This window comes from Macadamia integrifolia, unplaced genomic scaffold, assembly GCF_013358625.1.
Source record: "Macadamia integrifolia cultivar HAES 741 unplaced genomic scaffold, SCU_Mint_v3 scaffold1047, whole genome shotgun sequence".
NCBI classification, from domain to species: domain Eukaryota; kingdom Viridiplantae; phylum Streptophyta; class Magnoliopsida; order Proteales; family Proteaceae; genus Macadamia; species Macadamia integrifolia.
Genome location: NW_024868065.1, coordinates 133959 through 151331, shown reverse-complemented (window position 1 = coordinate 151331; position 17373 = coordinate 133959). Strand labels below are relative to the sequence as shown.

General features: G+C 41.5%; 1 protein-coding gene and 1 non-coding gene across 3 annotated transcripts in view; both read left to right on the top strand.

Moving 5' to 3' along the window:
- Positions 1–17373, top strand: part of LOC122062479 (hydroxyacylglutathione hydrolase 2, mitochondrial-like) — a 128399-nt gene that overhangs the window by 49392 nt on the left and 61634 nt on the right. The window lies entirely within an intron of this gene.
- LOC122062483 lies at positions 9487–9590 on the top strand. The gene has a single exon (XR_006134987.1). It is a non-coding gene; the product is annotated as a small nucleolar RNA R71 (small nucleolar RNA).

The window sequence follows — 17373 nt, the reverse complement described above, 5'->3', positions numbered from 1 at the left end:
CAACCACATTACACATGAGCATGCATAAATGAAAATATATAAATACTCCGTAAAATAAATCAAACACTCAATCACCTCAAAACCCAAATCACTGTGTACAATAGGATCCCGTGCAATCATTTGCGTGTCCTTGCCCGATAAGTTTAAGGTTCCTAAACCAACGTGTATCATATTTTTTTGAACATTTATACACCTACTATGACTACGTACAGGTTCACTGCTGAACCCAAAACAACTGCCTACAGCCCATGCACTAACCCAATTTAAAGTCACGGAAAAGCCCCCGAACTACCCCTACCCATAGGATTAATATGGGTAAATAGGTTATGGACATAACCCGTAAGGGGTAGGGTATAGTTCAGCCAAAACAGGGACTATTCAGCTTTGAAAATGCCCAACCGGCTGGTGTCGACCGGCTGGCTGCTTGTCCCAATTCGTGGGTCATTTCTGCAGAATATTTCTGCAATCCCACAAGCTGTTCTGCTGATTTCCTTGGCTTGGGCTGCTCATGGCCGATGGCTATTGTCCATGGCAGCATGGGGAAAGTCTTTTATAGTCTCTAAGGTCATTTTACAGCCCCTAAAATCACCAATTACAGTAATAAAATTCTGCCCTATATATTCCCCAATTTTCTTCCCTGGAATGGCAATTTCAGCCTTGGGATCCCATTCCTAAACCTATTGAGCTCGAACCTAATTTATGGGTGGCTGCAGGGATATGCTACAGGTCTACACACGACTGAAGTTGCTTGTACAGAAAGTATATGACATCAATTTAGCCTCTACAGTAGAATTCAACCCAATTCGTTTGCATGCAGTCCAAGGTTGTCACACCTTGCCTCAATTTGGCCAAGGTGTGCGGCACTGGACACCCACATCCAGTCAGCCTAACCCTCCAGGATCACAGATGTAGTAACGTAATTTCACAATGATGCCAAGATCACAATCTAAAATCAGATTACGCTAATAAATCATACAATTATCACTGGTGATTTACTAAAGTGATAAATTACAAATATACAAAAATTCATTTGTTAACAACCCATGGGTGTAATATTTACCTCTTACATATAACATCAATGTACATCAAAAGAAATTACCGAATAACAGTAATGAAATCCATCAACAACCCAGTGTCTCATAGATACGAGCCTCACAACCGCCGCCAAAGTCCAATCCTGCCTCAGCACCGGTTCCACCATCTAAAAATAGTAATCAACAAGGAGTGAGCTTCACAAGCCCAGTGAGGGGTGTGCATGCAAGCACACACAACATCATGGAATCCACACACACTCTCAGTAATATCACAGATGCATAGCAAAATAATCCATTTTATTTTTATTTATCCAGTCTAATTACTAAGTCTCAATACGTATGGGTATTAGGGCTATAAGCAGCATAGGTGGCATCCCCTTCCCAGTACATCGGGCCTTAGAGATACAAGCTAGCTGCAAGCAGGAGTCAACAGTCTCGGAAAGAACCTTGTTCCCCAGCCAACTCCTATATAGTAAACCCTGACAACCATGGTCCCAGAATCCCACATCGTCGTCGGGCCCCATGCTGTCCGACAGTCATGCGTACAGTACGTCGTACCATGCTGTGCCCTATCAAGATACAGTATGTCGTATCTAGGCGTAGTAGTCCTCTGTGACCTACCACCGAGTGAGATTAGCCAATGCCTTACCCTTTATTGGCAAGGGGTTATAACATTGGGATGTGATCCTAACTATATGCATCTACATGCATCCATAGCATCAATACTCACATCAGTGGCCATAGTTGTAAGACTGACCTTTGAGCCCACGGTATCGGAAAGAACCTCGGCCACACCGTGCCTCAGACTGTCAACATTACATCCATCACCACACAACTAACATACTATCCATCCATAAAACCTCGATCACATCCAAGTCGGTAAAATGATGCAATATGTGAAATATATAATCTTATTTCAAATAAATGTATAATTCATCACATTTCACATGGCACACATAACTGAAGATATCAAAACACTCCGTAAAATAAATCAAACACCCACTCACCTCAAAACCTGAATCTGATGTCCTTTTGCTAGATTCCCAAATCAACTTTACGCCGTCACCGGTAGGTTTGGTCCCTAATTACATAGTGGATTCAATTATTTATGAAAAATAGTTCTACTATCTGTGTTTGTTTTTTTATGTAAACCCTACTGTCTGGGTTCTAACGGGATTTCTTGTATTATAAAATCCCCTATCCCTAACCTTCCCTTAGTAAGCCCACTATTAGGGAATTATTGTAGTGGGTCCACACTGGGTTGGGGTACTTTGGGTCTCCCATACCATCACTCTGGTGATTGTGGTTTTGATTACAATCCCTTCTCCTTGCATAGGTAAATTTTTGGGTTAAAATGATGTTATAAGACCCAATTTACAGGTTCGCTGTTGAACCCAAAATGATTCCCAACTGCCTATGTACTAACCCAATTTAAAGTCTCATAAATAGCCTCGAGCTACCCCTACCTATAGGGTCAACTTAAGGAAGAAGGTAAGAGACATGACCCACAAGGGGCGGGGCATAGTTCAGCAGAAACAGAGGCTATTCAACCTTAAAAATGTGCAACCGGCGGTCTCAACCGATTGGCCCCTTGTCCAACTGGTGGGTTGGTTTCAGCAGTATTATCTACTATACTACAAGCTGTTCTGCAAGTCTCCTTGGCTTGGGCTGCATATGGTCAAAGGCCAGTGCCCATGGTAGCATGGGGAGATTTTCTTCATGCCTTTAGGGTCACTCTACAGTCCCTTAAACACCCAATTACAGTAACCAAAATTGTATAATAGTATACCATCCCAATCCCTAACAAAATTCAGAATTTAGCTTGAACCGGGCAAATTGAAGGGCTGCATGCAATTTCCCTATAATTCATCATAATTGAATGAATTTCAGTAACCCCGGTCAAGTTTCAGTTCCAATTAAAGCCCAATATTGGGTTACAGGGAAGGAATTAAGCTAATTAGTGTCAATTCCCAAATCTTAAAATTAATAGAATTCTGCCTATGCTTTTTCTACGGAATTGAACTTCTGTCCCCGAAATTGATCACTTAATTAGGGTCGGATTCATAGGTTTTGAATCATAGAATTGGGTTTCCAACCCTAATTAGACTTGCAACAGATTTTAGGGAAGAATTTAACTAAATTCTTATAGAAATCCCATCTTTAAAATCAATAAGTCTGCAGAATTTTTACTTAACCAGCCTTGATCTAACCCTAATTATTTATATTTCAGCTTGGGAAGTAAAAAGGTTCACGGAGATGGTCTTCTGACAATTATAGTCCCTGAACCCTGTTGAATTTTATGGTTTCTTCTACAGGGAAGCAAATCTGTCCATAGGGACTTGATTATAGTCCCAAATTAACTAAAACCCTGACCCTAGCCTGCTACTACCTCAATTTAGTCCCAATTTGTATGAATTCCTCATGATCAATGAAAGCCCTTTGTTTTAGGGTTTGCAGGGATGGACTGAAATTGGGAATTCAGTTACTAGGTTCTGGATTCCACCCATAGGGGCTCAATTGCAGTCCCTAAACTGATGGAATCCCTAACCCTAGCTAACTAACCTAATTAACCTAACCAATTTCAGGGAAATAATAGGGTAACAGCCTTACCTTAGGTGTAGCAGCCATATCAGCATCTGAACTCTTGGACAACAGCTTCTTATCTTGCATGTAGCAGAAACATAAGGCCAGCATCATCAGTAGCAGTGCACAACAACCTCATTTGTGAAGCAAACAAGGGCTGCATGCAGTTGCAGGCAGCTTGCACAACTGAGCAGCAGTAGCCTCTAGCAGTGTTAGGATTTAAAATGTAACTGCAAGCGTATGGATCAGTGTAGCTAACGGGTCGAACACAAGGAGAGCAGCCATTTTATTTTAGACTTCTTCTAGTAATGCGAAAGTGCACCAATTCATTATGGTGATCTAATTCTAACTACCGTCCTAAACATATGTATCTAAAATAACGTCCTAACCATTCTTCATCTAGGAATTTAATTACGCAAGCCACGCAATTAAAATTAAATAAATAAATAGATGAAAATAAATAACCCACGCAATTAAAAAGCAATGAAGGAAAAAAATGCTGAAATAAAAATGAAGTAAAAGAAAAGGGATAAAGCTAGAGAGAGGCTCACAAGTAGGTTTCTCTTCTTAGCCTGAGGGATGCATCATAATATGAGCTTCCCTACTTGACCAGAGAGTCACTCTTACAAGGGTTACTCTACTTAGGGATACTCTACTTGGCTTTAGGGGAAGGGAGGCAATTAAAATACAAACAATAAAATGATGGTTCTATGGCTAGGAGGGGCAAAGCCAACACATACATTAGCCATGAACCTTGGGGGAAAAGTAAAACAATATGTAACGACTGAAATTAAAATCCTAAATTAAGAAAGAAATGGTAGTCAGAAGAGGGAATGAGAGGGGGGAGAGGAGACTATTGAAGAAGCCTACCTACCTGAATCAATGCTTGAACTTGAAAGCTTGGGTGATTTGAGATACTGCCAACCCTAAAAACAAGATCTAAAATGAACCAAATCTGAAATTTCTAGGCCTGGAGAAAACAAATCTTGAAAAAAAAAAATGAACTTGAAAAAGAGATGCTCCACGGCTCGTGATCTTGTCACCTAGATCTAAGCCTAGATCTGTAACTTAAAAATTACAGCTCAATTGCATAAATCATAAACATAAAAGGCTGAATAAAAATAAAAGAGTGCTTGCATTAATTGAAATAAAAAAAATTATTACAAAAGTGATTAAAGCAAAAACAAAGAAGATTAAAACTAAAGAGAGAGAGAGAGAGAGAGAGAGAGAGAGAGAGAGAGAGAGAGAGAGAGAGAGCAACTAAAAAAAAACCCTAGAAGAAGAATAAAGTGTCTCCTTCCCTTGTGTTGATTCTATTATACAGAGAATGGTGGAGGGAAGCTAACGATTTTAGCTTTTAAAAAATAAGGAATATTTTTTTATCTTGTTGATGAGGTGGAGGAGAGAGGAGAGAAAGAGAGAACGTGTGGAGAGAGAATCTCCCACGATTTTTCTTGCCTTTTTTTCCTTTTTTTTTCTCCCTTTTTCTATTTTTCTCTCTTCTTGCATAAGAAACCCCCTTGGCCGATTTTTCTTGCTTGGATTTGGACAATATTCTATTTAATAAGAAATTCCGTCTATGCCCTTGTCTTTTCCTTTTTTTTTTCTTTCCTATTTTTTCTCTTCAACTTGCGCACAACCCTCTTGGCCGACCTCCTTGCTTTAAGTGATGAGTAGGAGAGAGAAAATCTTTCAAATAAAATCTCCAAAAAATGGTAGCCAAGAGGTTCGAACTTGAGACCTCCTAATAAGGAAGGGATTTTGCACACCACAACTTGTTTCAAAAAATGAATCTTCAATCACTTAAGGGTGTGATCCATCGTTCCTTGTTGGCATTTGGAATATTCCTTGTACCCCTGGGACAACCGTAGACGGGCTAGTTCTGCATCTCGGTTCATTTCTGATCTATTATTCTTTTTCTGGCCCGAAAAGAATAATCACTTGTACGGTTGACCAAACGAATGTGTACTTTTAATTGAACACGTCCGTCTTGCTCAGAATTTCGTCCTCTTTGCAACCATAAAAAGAAACATGACTGCTTTTCGTGTAAAATTGGAGATATAGCGCCCGATAGTCCTTAAGGCCTTGAAAATATAAAATCTGCAAAAAGAGTATAACCCAAGGTAGCTCCATTATAAATATGTAAAATGCATATTTTACTACCCTAGATTTCACACATAAATGTGCTCATTAGAATTCCCCCACACTTAGACTTTGCTAGTCCTCGAGCAAAACAAAAAGAAAAAGAATTAAAACAAAAAACCTAACTCACTTTCGTAGGAATCATGGTTGCACTTAGCATGTGCAACAAGCCTTTAAACCCCTAGGTCACTTTAGTGGACGAGTTGTGTTTCGTGGGTGTTTGCAGTGAATATACATCCAAAATTCAGAATAAATAAATCCCAACCTTGGCTAAAAGTAAGGGCCATACCGATCTGGAGCAAAGATAATTCCTCTTACGAGGGACCCCCACACTTGAACTTTTATTTCCCTATATCAATTCCAGTTACTAGCATATTTCTTAATTTAGAACTCACCTCGTCTCTTCCAAAACATCCTTATCTTAAGGCAAAGCCACTTGTGAAGAAATAGGGAACCAATGACTAAGGCGTTGGAGTGTTTTTGACCAAACATGTTACCAAGCATTAATGACATTTGCACATTTTTTTCTTCCTTTTTTCTCTTACTAAACTCTATTCTACTCCACTATTTTTGGCCTGAATGATATAGTGGAGCAAACACCAGACACCCAAGTTACTATGTAGCTTCGCTTTTTGCATATGCCCACATAGATAGTGATGTTCGAGTTTTTTTTTTTCTAGAAGTTTCCTCCCTAAGATTTTCGATTAAGTCACCACGCTTCCTGAGGCACAATGCCCTGTCTAGTTCCAAAGGAATCAACTCTTACTCTTCTTTATACTACATTTCACACTTCATTTAAAATTGTGCATTTGTCAACTCATGCCAAATTAAAATTAAGGTCTCAACTCCAAATCAAGAGTATAAGGAAACCAAAGACTTTCATGTGGTCCAACACCATAAAATAGGGGTCTCTTATTTTTCAAAAGAAAGTCCCATCTCAAGACACAGGCTTGTTTCTTTCTTGTCAATAAGGTTTTTATACGTTCAAGATGGGTACCTTAATCAAAACTTTTATTTTCATACATCAAGCAACCGAATGGTATAATCATTAGCCAAAAGCCAAAGTAGGACTTCATCCTTAGCAAGCTCAAAAACAAAAAGAAAAACAAACAAAACAAAGTGGAAAAAACAAAAATTGGTTTCCCTCCCCCACACTTAAGTTATGCATTGTCTCCAATGCATGGAAAGAATTAAAAGCAAAGACAATGCAAGGGGGGTTATACCTGGGTAAAGTTAGTCATTTATGTAAAGAGGTTCATGGAGATCCATGACCTCTTCCAGAGCAGAAGATGACAACTCAATGAAGGACTTCAACTTATGGGTGATCCCAAATTTCTTCATGAGGGCCTCAAATGATCTATTGCAAAAATGCTTGCCCCTGTCAAAAATGTAATAAATGATCCCATTATCCATCCACTTTAGAATTACTTTTTGAATGGCTTCCTTCATCACTGGGTTAGCTCTCCTTTGGGGTTCCGTTGAAGGTTTGGACCCCTCAATGAGGTGAATATGATGTTGAACAATAGAAGGGCTAATTCTTTTGATGTCAGCCATGGTCCAACCTAGGGCTTTCTTATTGTATTTTAACACTTTAAGTAATTCCTCTTCCTGGCTAGAAGTCAAATTTAAAGAAATTATTACTGGAAGAGTCTAGTCAGGCCCTAGGAAAGCATACCTCAAATCAGATGGCAACTCCCTAAGATTTAGCTTAGGGGGCTCTAATATAGAAGGTTTGGGAATGGAATTGGAAAGGGGTCCTAAGGGCTCTATAGGTGGTTGGAGACTCCAAACCTCAGACATATTTCTGTCATCATGGCTACCCAATTGTTCTATACACTCTTGAAATTCAGAATCAAAATCAATATCGAAATATGTCTCAATGGAATCTGGAATTTCCTGGAGCATATGAACTTCCTTCTCATGGGGATTTGGTTGCTTGCCCAACCTAAAGACATTAAAATCCACAGAAGTGTTGCCAAAAGAAAGTTTTATGGTACCGTTCATACAATTAATTATGGCATTGCTGGTTGCAAGGGCAAGGAACGGTCTACCAAGAATAATTGGGATCTGGTCCCGAATGTTGGCAACTGGTTGGGTGTCTAGAACAATGAAATCAACAAAGAATAAAAATTCCCCAACTTTAAGTAAGACATCCTTAACCATTCATTTAGAAATCTTAACAAATCTATTTGCCAACTAAAGAGTAGTTCCAGTGGCTCTCAATTCTCCCAATCCTAGTTGCTTATACACATGGTAAGGCAAAAGATTCACACTTGCGCCAAGGTCAAGTAACGCATGCTCAATGCAGGTGTTGCCTATGACACAAGCTATGGTAGGGCTCTCTGGATCCTTATACTTGGCGGCTATAGGCTGAGTAATTATGGAACTAATGTTGCCTACCAAGAACGCTTTTTTGGGCACACTAGTGATACATTTGTGAGTACACAAATCTTTCAGGACCTTTGCATAGGCGGGGATCTGGGATATGACATCCAAAAGAGGGATGTTCACTTTTACCATTTTGAAGACTTCTAAAATTTTATCCATTGAAGCAGTCTTTTTGTTTACCAAGCGATTAGGAAATGGGACAGGAGGAACATAAGGACTGTTAAGGGTTTGCCCTTTTTCAGAAGAATCATTTTTGGTTTTCTCAACCAACTCATCTTTAGTTTCAGAAGAATCTTTGGGTTCATTAGACGAACCTGGAACAAGAGGCACACTTGTGTCCTCAACTGAAAGAGAATCAACAAGATTAATGGATGAGGAAGATTTAGGAACACTCTGTTGGTACTCTTTACCATTCCTAAGGGCATAAACAACATTATATTGGTTGGAAGGCTCTTGTTGTGGACTCTTTTGAATTGAATTCAACTAATTTGGAATTTGTTGATGATTTATATTCTCATTCTTGGGATTTGGTTTAGGTTGACTAGGCATCTTTCCTTTCTCCCTTTCATGCAAAACATTAGCAAGTTGGGAGATATGCTTCTCCATATTATATTGGCTTGTCATGAAAGTACTCATGAGAAGTTCCATGCTTTTCTCTAAAGAAGAAAACCTAGCCAAATCACCACCTCCTCTCATGAATCCTGGAGGTTGATTTATAGGAGGTGGTGGAATAGTAGATTGAGTGGGGATCCTAAAGTTGTTATGCTGATTGGGGGCATTTTCCTTTGATTGGCTTGTTGGGGAACAAACTGCCTTTGACTCAAGGGTTGAAAATTAGGACTTACTTGAATATTGGCTTGATTCCAAGAGAAGTTAGGATGGTTCCTCCATCCTGGATTATAGGTCTGACTATAAGGGCTGTTTTGGGACATGGCATTCACATTTTTAGGACCTATATTTAAACCATTCACACGAGAAATATTAGGGCACTCCTCCATCACATGAGTGGGAGATTGGCACTAGCTATATATAGGCACAGAATGATTTATTTGGTTCAGTTGGGCAGGTCCTTTGACTACTATGGCTTTGAGTCTCTTAATAAGACTCAAGTTGAGCCTCTTTTGCCACAACACCTTTTATAAGGTAACCCTTATTTGTCCTCTCAGTTTATTGAGTAGACTCCCATTCTCTGGTTTTCTCAGCCAATTCAAGCAAAAAGTACCAAGTGTCGTCTTCATCTATAAAAGATGTAAAACCTTTGGGGCATATAGACTCTAACAACTGCTTGGTCTGATGATCAATACCCTAATAAATGATTTGATAAAGTTACCATGTATCAATTCCATGGTGAGGGCATTCCTGAAGGTCCTTAAATCTCTCCATAAATTTGGAGAACGACTCACTAGGTTTCTTCCTGAATTAAAGAATGTCACTCCTGAGTTTATTGGTTTTATGCAAAAGAAAGAACTTTTTCAGGAAGGCTATAGTAAACCCATTCCATGTGGCAATGGAATTGGTAGGCAGACCATAGAGCCATTTCTTAGTTTGGTCCTTGAGCGCAAAAGTTATGAACCTTAATTTTACAGCATCATCAGTCAACTGTTGGACCTTAATCAGAACACAAACCTCCTCAAATTTCCTAAGGAATAGGTATGCTTCCTCAGAGGGCAGCCCATGGAAATGGGGTAACATAGTGATGTACTGAGATTTGAGCTCAAAATTATTGCCCTGGGCTTGTGGTAGAATTATGCAGGAAGGTTGGGCTGCTCTAGCAGGGTAGAACCTATCTTTCATAGATTTAGGTGGAGGGTAGGTTTGGCTGTTGGTCTCCCATATTGAAAGGTATTGATGAGAGTATAGGTATAGGGTCACTAATTGTTGGATCTCTTCTTTCTAACCGATTCTTAGTATTACGTACCCTCTAGCACTTATGCAACAGAAAACTACCCACAACTAGAGTAAGACAAGCACAAAAGAATGGAAAGAAAAACTTTTTTTTTTGGCCTTTTGGGAGCTTACCGGCAGGGATTCGGGGTTGCTCAATTCAATTCCTGAGGTACTGCTATAGGGTGAAACCTGTCTTTATCATACTGTGAGGCTTGGCGACCTCCACCGATACAATTATTATCGCAAGTTCTTCTCAGGAATTCAATAGATGAAAAAGAAAAATAAAACAAAGCAAACAAAGCACTCCAATTTACCAAAAGAAAGCGACATGGAACTGTCTCCCCAACAACGACGCCAAAAACTTGTTAGGATTTAAAATGTGACCGCAAGCGTACAGATCAATGTAGCTAACGGGTCGAACACAAGAAGAGCAGCCACTTTATTTTAGGCTTCTTCTAGTAATGTGAAAGTGCACAAATTCATTATAGTGATCTAATTCTAACTACCGTCCTAAACATATGTATCTATAATAACGTTCTAACCATTTGTCATCTAAGAATTTAAATACACAAGCCATACAATTAAAATTAAATAAATAAATAATTGAAAATAAACAACCCACGTAATTAAAAAGCAATGAAGGAAAAAAATGCTGAAATAAAAATGAAGTAAAAGAAAGGGGATAAAGCTAGAGAGAGGCTCAAAAGTAGGTTTCTTTACTTAGCCCGAGGGATGCATCATAATATGAGCTTCCCTACTTGACCAGAGAGTCACTCTTACAAGGGTTACTCTACTTGGCTTTAGGGGAAGGGAGGCAATTAAAATAAAAACAATAAAATGATGGTTCTATGGCTAGGAGGGGCAAAGCCAACATATACACTAACCATGAACCTTGGGGGAAAGGGAAAGCAATAATGTAACGACTGAAATTAAAATCCTAAATTAAGAAAGAAAGGGTAGTCAAAAGAGGGAATGAGAGGGGGGAGAGAAAACTATTGAAGAAGCCTACCTACCTGAATCAATACTTGAACTTGAAAGCTTGGGTGATTTGAGATACTGCCAACCCTAAAAACCAGATCTGAAATGAACCAAATTTGAAATTTCTAGGCCTAGAGAAAACAAATCTTGAAAAAAAAAAAAAACTGAACTTGAAAAAGAGATGCTCCACGGCTCGTGATCTTGTCATCTAGATCTAAGCCTAAAACTATAACTTAAAAATTACAACTCAATTGCATAAATCATAAATATAAAAGGCTGAATAAAAATAAAAGAGCGTTTGCATTAATTGAAATAAAAAAAGCTATTGCAAAAGTGATTAAAGCAAAAACAAAGAACTAAAAGTAAAGAGAGAGAGAGAGAGAGAGAGAGAGAGCAGAGAGCAACTAAAAAAAAACCCTAGAAGAAGAATGAAGTGTCTCCTCCCCTTCTGTTGATCTCTATGGCGGAGGGAAGCTAACGATTTTAGCTTCTAAAAAAAAGGATTTTTTTTATCTTGTTGATGAGGTGGAGGAGAGAGAAGAGAGAAAAAACGTGTGGAGAGAGAATCTCTTATGATTTTTCTTACCTTTGTTTCCTATTTTTTTCTCCCTTTTTTCTATTTTTCTTTCTTCTTGCGCAAGAAACCCCCATTGGCCAATTTTTCTTGCTTGGATTTAGACAATATTCTATTTTAATGGGAAATTCCATTCATGTCCTTGTCTTTTCCTTTTTTTTTTCTTTTTCTTTCCTATTTTTTCTCTTTATGCGCACAACCCTTTTGGCCGACCTCCTTGCTTTAAGTGATGAGTAGGAGAGAGAAAATCTTTCAAAAAATGATAGCCAAGAGTTTCGAACTTGAGACCTCCGAATAAGGAAGGGATTTTGCACACCACAACTCACCAACTACGCTAGGTAGTTAACAAAAATGAATCTTCAATCACTTAAGGGTGTGGTCCATAGATCCTTGTTGGCATTTGGAATATTCCTTGTACCCCTGGGACAACTGCAGACGGGCTGGTTTTGCATCTCGGTTAAGTTCTGATCCATTATTCTTTTTCTGGCCCGAAAAGAATAATCACTTGTACGGTTGACCAAACGAATGTGTACTTTTAATTGAACACGTCCATCTTGCTCAGAATTTCGTCCTCTTCGCGACCATGAAAAGAAATTAGACTTCTTTACGTGTAAAATTGGAGATATAGCGTCCGATAGTCCTTAAGGCCTTGAAAATATAAAATCTGCAAAAAGAGAGTAAAACCTAAGGTAGCTCCATTCTAAATACGTAAAATGAATGTTTTACTACCCTAGATTCACACATAAATGTGCTCATCAAGCAGCAGTAGCAACAGGTAGCAGCCAACAATAATAGAGATCAGTTGCATGCAGCCCGCAGCCAGCCCCCTTCCTTCCTACCTTCCTCCCTTCCTCTTCTTCTTCTTTCTTCTCCTCTCCCCCAACGAATTTAGCTTCTTGTAATGAGAGAAATGAGAGAGGAAAGCTATTTATATTGCTGAAATATGACCTACTAAGGCCTGTTTGGCTGAACACATTCATTCCTAAAATTAATTTCTAAAACTAATTTCTAAAAATTGATTCCTAAAACTAATTTCTAAAACATAAAACTATTTAACATTTAATTCTCATTAATGGACCCCACCAAAGCTGACCCATTGGGTTGGGTTGGGTTTGATCAGCATTAGGATCTCTACAGCTTGGGTAAGTGTGAGGCTCGAGGGTGTAGGGATGTGGGCCCCCACAAAGAAAAATCCAAATTTTCCTCTCTTCTGTAGTACAATGAATTCAAAGCAGAGCAACCTACTTTCATATGCCAACTTGGCTATACACTGGGCTCAACTGCTTCTAGTTTAGGGTGTTACAAAGGTTCCCTCTTTGGGTGGTTGCATGCCTGGGGAAAACCTGGATGACTACATTTCTATGCTACTGGTCATTACAAATTTTTTTTGGATGAATAAATAATTCATTACTGAGAGAGAAGAATATACAAGGGGGAAAGATGGGAGAAGCCTTATACATTTGTCCTCTCTTCCGCGATGTCCAGGGGGAAGAGGGGGGAGTGAAGACCAAATGGGAGAGAGGATTGAGGAGACCAGAGCATTAAAAGGTAGGCCGGAGGAGTAGATGACTCTAGGAGTGAGAAGATGAGCTAGGATCCCTAAAGGGTGCCAGGGGTCTTTCCAAAGGGAGGTAGAGTTCCCATTCCCAATGGAGTGCGAGATGGTAGTGAGAGCAATGGGTCTATGCTCAAGAATCTTCCTCCAGATCCAGGAAGCATGTGGGATGGAGGCGGCAGTCCAAAGGGAATTGAGCTTGAGAGGACCAGAGAGGATCCAATCAACGCAGATGCTTTTGTGTTTGGACACAATTTTTCAGATAAGCTTGAGGACACTGACTGTATTGGCCTCCTTAATTCTTTTAATTCCTAAACCACCTTTAGCTTTGGGGACACAGGCCTTCCAATTGAGGGGTCTGAGGAACCTAGAAGACTTAGTGCCTTTTCAAAGGAAGGAGCAAAGGAGACTCTCAAAGGACTTGATCACCGAGGCAGGGAGGATGAAGGTACCAGACCAATAAAGATACATAGATTGGAGAACAGACCTGAACAAGGTAAGGCGGCTAGCGAAAGAGAGGAGCTTGCCTTTCTAAAGCTCGAGATTTTTCCTGAGGAGGTCAAGCAAGGGGGTGCAGTGATAGGCAGATAGCCTGGAAGAAATTAGGGGAAGACCTAGGTATTTAATCGGGAGGGATCCTAGATGGATGCCCGTGATGCCACAAAGGGCTTCCTTGGCCTCGGGAGAGATACCCGAGAGGAAGATACTGGATTTAAGGATTTTGATTTTGAGCCCCAAAAGAGATTCAAAGTTGTGAAGGGTAGAAATGATGGTGGTGATGGAAATGGAATCAACTTTAGAGAAAATCATGATGTCATCTGCGAAAGCCAAATGGGAGAGGAGAGCTTTGCACTTGGGAATAGGGGAAATGAGATGGATGTCTGCGGCAGATTGGATAGAGCAGGACAAGATTTCCAAGGAGAGGGAGAAAAGGAGAGGGGAGAGGGAGCATCCCTGACGAATGCCACGCCCTGAGGGGAAGTAGCCAGTTGGACTACATTAACAAGGACAGAGAAGCGGGGGGAGGAAATGCAGGTACGGATCAGAATGTTTGAAATGAAGTCCCAACTAATCATGTCAAAAGCTTTGTGTATGTCGATCTTGAGGAGGGCAGCCGGCGAGTGGTTCTTGCAATCGAACCCTCGAAACAATCTCATGACACATGATAATATTGTCAGAAATGCTCCTGCCAGCAATGGAGGCGGATTGGTTGGGACTGACAAGCGAATCAATGACTTTCTGAATCTTGTTGGCAAGAATTTTTGCAATGAATTTATAGAGAAGAATGCAAAAGGAAATGGGTCTAAAGTCATTCATGGAGACCGCTCCTTCCTTTTTTGGGATAAGGCAGATGAAGGTGTTGTTGATCCCACCAATTTGGTTAGGGTTGAGGAAGAAGCTTCGCACCGCACGAATGAGGTCGTTACGAATGGTGCTCCAACAAGAGGAGAAGAATCCCATGCTGAAGCCATCCGGACCCAGGGCTTTATTGGCCTTGTGGGAGAGAATGGCTGAGAGAATTTCCTGCTCAGAGGGGATGGATTGGAGAAAGGGAAGGAGCTCCTTAGGGACAAACTTGTTTATTAGGTTGGAAGGGATGGGGGGTTAGGGTGAGGAGAGCTGAAGATTCTCTGAAAATGGGAAATTGCTTCATTTTTAATGAGGTCAGGAGAGTAGAGATCAATCCCAGTGGAAGAAATGAGCATGGGGATGGAGTTGACATTGTTCCTAACTATAAGGGAGCGGTGGAAGTAAGACGAATTGGAGTCTCCAAGCTCAAGCCATTTAATGTGGGCTTTTTGGCAGAGAAAGCTTTCCTCTTGCTTTAGGAGCAAGAAGAGGTCAGAAGCAGCCAATTTCTCTTGCTCAGCTGGAGAAGGGTTTGGGCATATCCTAATGGAGTGTGGATTGAATGGAGAGAAGCTTCTCACGACCAATAGCAACACGGGAGGAGACGTTCCTGAAGGTGGAAACATTCTAGAGCTTGAGTGTAGCTTTAACATTCTTGAGCTTTTTAGCAAAGCAAAGGAGGGGAGAGAGAGCGGGGGATGGGGATGTTCTAGGCACTGTGGACTAACTGATGGAAATCTGGGTGAGAGGTCCACATGTCACAGAATTTGAAAGGTTTAGGCCCAAACGAGCGGAAAGGGAGGACATGGAGGGAGATGGGGCTATGATCAGAAATCCCAGGGAGATTGAAGCAAGCATGGGAGGAGGGAAAGGAGTCAAGCCAAGCTTCATTAACTAGGGTTCTATCAAGCTTGCAAGCAACCTGATCAGTACCAGATCTTCTGTGCCAGGTGAATTTGGCACCCGGCCATCTAAGGTCAGTGAGATTTAGATCATCAATGCAATCATTAAAGGATGCAGCAGCCTGAGAGTCAATGGGGTTTCCCCCATGCTTTTCACGGTTGAAGCGGATCACATTAAAGTCCCCAATAATCCCCCAAGGCCTAAAACCAAAGGGGAAAAGGGAGAGGAGGTCAGACCAGAGGGGTTGCCTAAGGGAAGCTCTATTATGGGCATAGACAACAGAGAGCAAACAGATGAAGGGACCAGATTGGTGGGATATGGAAATGTGCATGACTTCGGAAGAGGAGGAGAGACAGGAGATAGACAAGGAGGAAGGGTCCCAATGGATCCAAATCTAGTCATTGGGGCTGTAGAGATAATTGGATTTGAAGGACCATCGGGGGGTAATAGAAGAAGCAATGCGGGTAGCATTGGACTCAAGGACTCGAGTTTCCAAAAGGCAGCAAAGGTTGGATTGGGAGGATCGGATAAGGGAACAGATCTCAGCCTGCTTAGCCGAGGAATTGAGGCATTGGACATTCCAAATTGTCGAAGGGATCATTGGGAACTGGAGGAGGAGGGCATCAAACGCTTGGATGAGCTGCGGAGGGTCTTGGAGGGGGGGCGGTTGTAACCAATGATGGTGGAGGCCAAGGCATTGATAGGAGCTGAGGAAGAGGAAGAGGATTTTTTTGTTTGCTTTTTCCAGGTGGAGGTGAGGACAGGACTGGAAAGGATATAAGAAGTGGGAAATTGGGTAGTCTGGGGGTTAGTGGCCTTCAGAGGGGCCTCATCCAAAATACTAGCCAGGGGGGCCAAGCAAGCATCCTGTGCATTCAATGATCCAGTACAAATGGGAACTCCATTGGCTTCAAGATCCAAGCAGGGGTGTTAGGGCTCAGCAGAGGCTGACGTATGCGGAGGGCGGTGATCAGCATCAACATGGAGATTGGTGTAGGCGACCATGGGGTGGCCTAGGGCAGGGGGATCAGCTTCAATTGATGACATGGTGTCTTCACCGGGGGATGTAGCTACGTCTTCAGAGTTGGAGTCGAGGCTAGGGAGAGCTTTCAAGGTCCGGTGAGGGGCATTGGTGGCGCAGGGGCCTTCGAAGGCCGGCAATGGGTCCTTAGCATCAATGAGATCCATAGGCGGTGAAGAAACAGTGGCTGATGGAGAGTCGATGTTGGCGGGATCTTCATCAATAGCAGAGGGCATCAGCAAGGCAACAACAGTCTTGGACGAGGGATTAGCAACATCAGCAGAGTCGTCGAAGGATGCTGATGGCAATCGGTAGGGAGCGACACAAGGGTGGTGGAGTCGGGTGAAAGGGATAGAGGTATCGGGTTAGGAAGGTGGAGGTTTGGAGTTTTGGTGGGTTGGGTTAGGTTTGGTGTGTCGGGTCGACATATGGGTGGGGTTGGTTCTGGTTGAGCAAAGAAGTGGGTCGGGTTATAGAGGTTGCCCGGATACAAAGGATGGTCCAAAGGGAATTTCAAAAATTTGCTTAAAAGTTGGACCAGGAGGAATTGGTTCAAAGGGATAACAGCTAGTTTAGTGGTGGTCTGGTTTGGTGTGGGGGAATATAAGGTATTGGGGATGTTAGGGCTTAGAGGGAAGGATTTCGTAGAAGGCATGGCAGAAGGAAGGGGAAGTAGAGGTGGAAGGCTCAAGGGTTCAGTCACTTTCGGCAGTCCGGCCTGACAGTTCGTAGCAGGAGACATCGAAGTAGGAAGAAACTGAGAAGAAGCAGCAACAAGGATCTGATTAGGTAGGGGGCAAAGGGGAGCATCCTCAGCTGACCCAGGCTCTGACATTGCAAGGATCGAGGAGTTAGATCCATTAGACAAAGACCTCAGAGGTGGACCATCAGTCCTAGGAGCTGAGGTCATTGTCGGCGTCAGAGCCGAGGTAATCATCGTCTTCGGAGGGGCAGATTC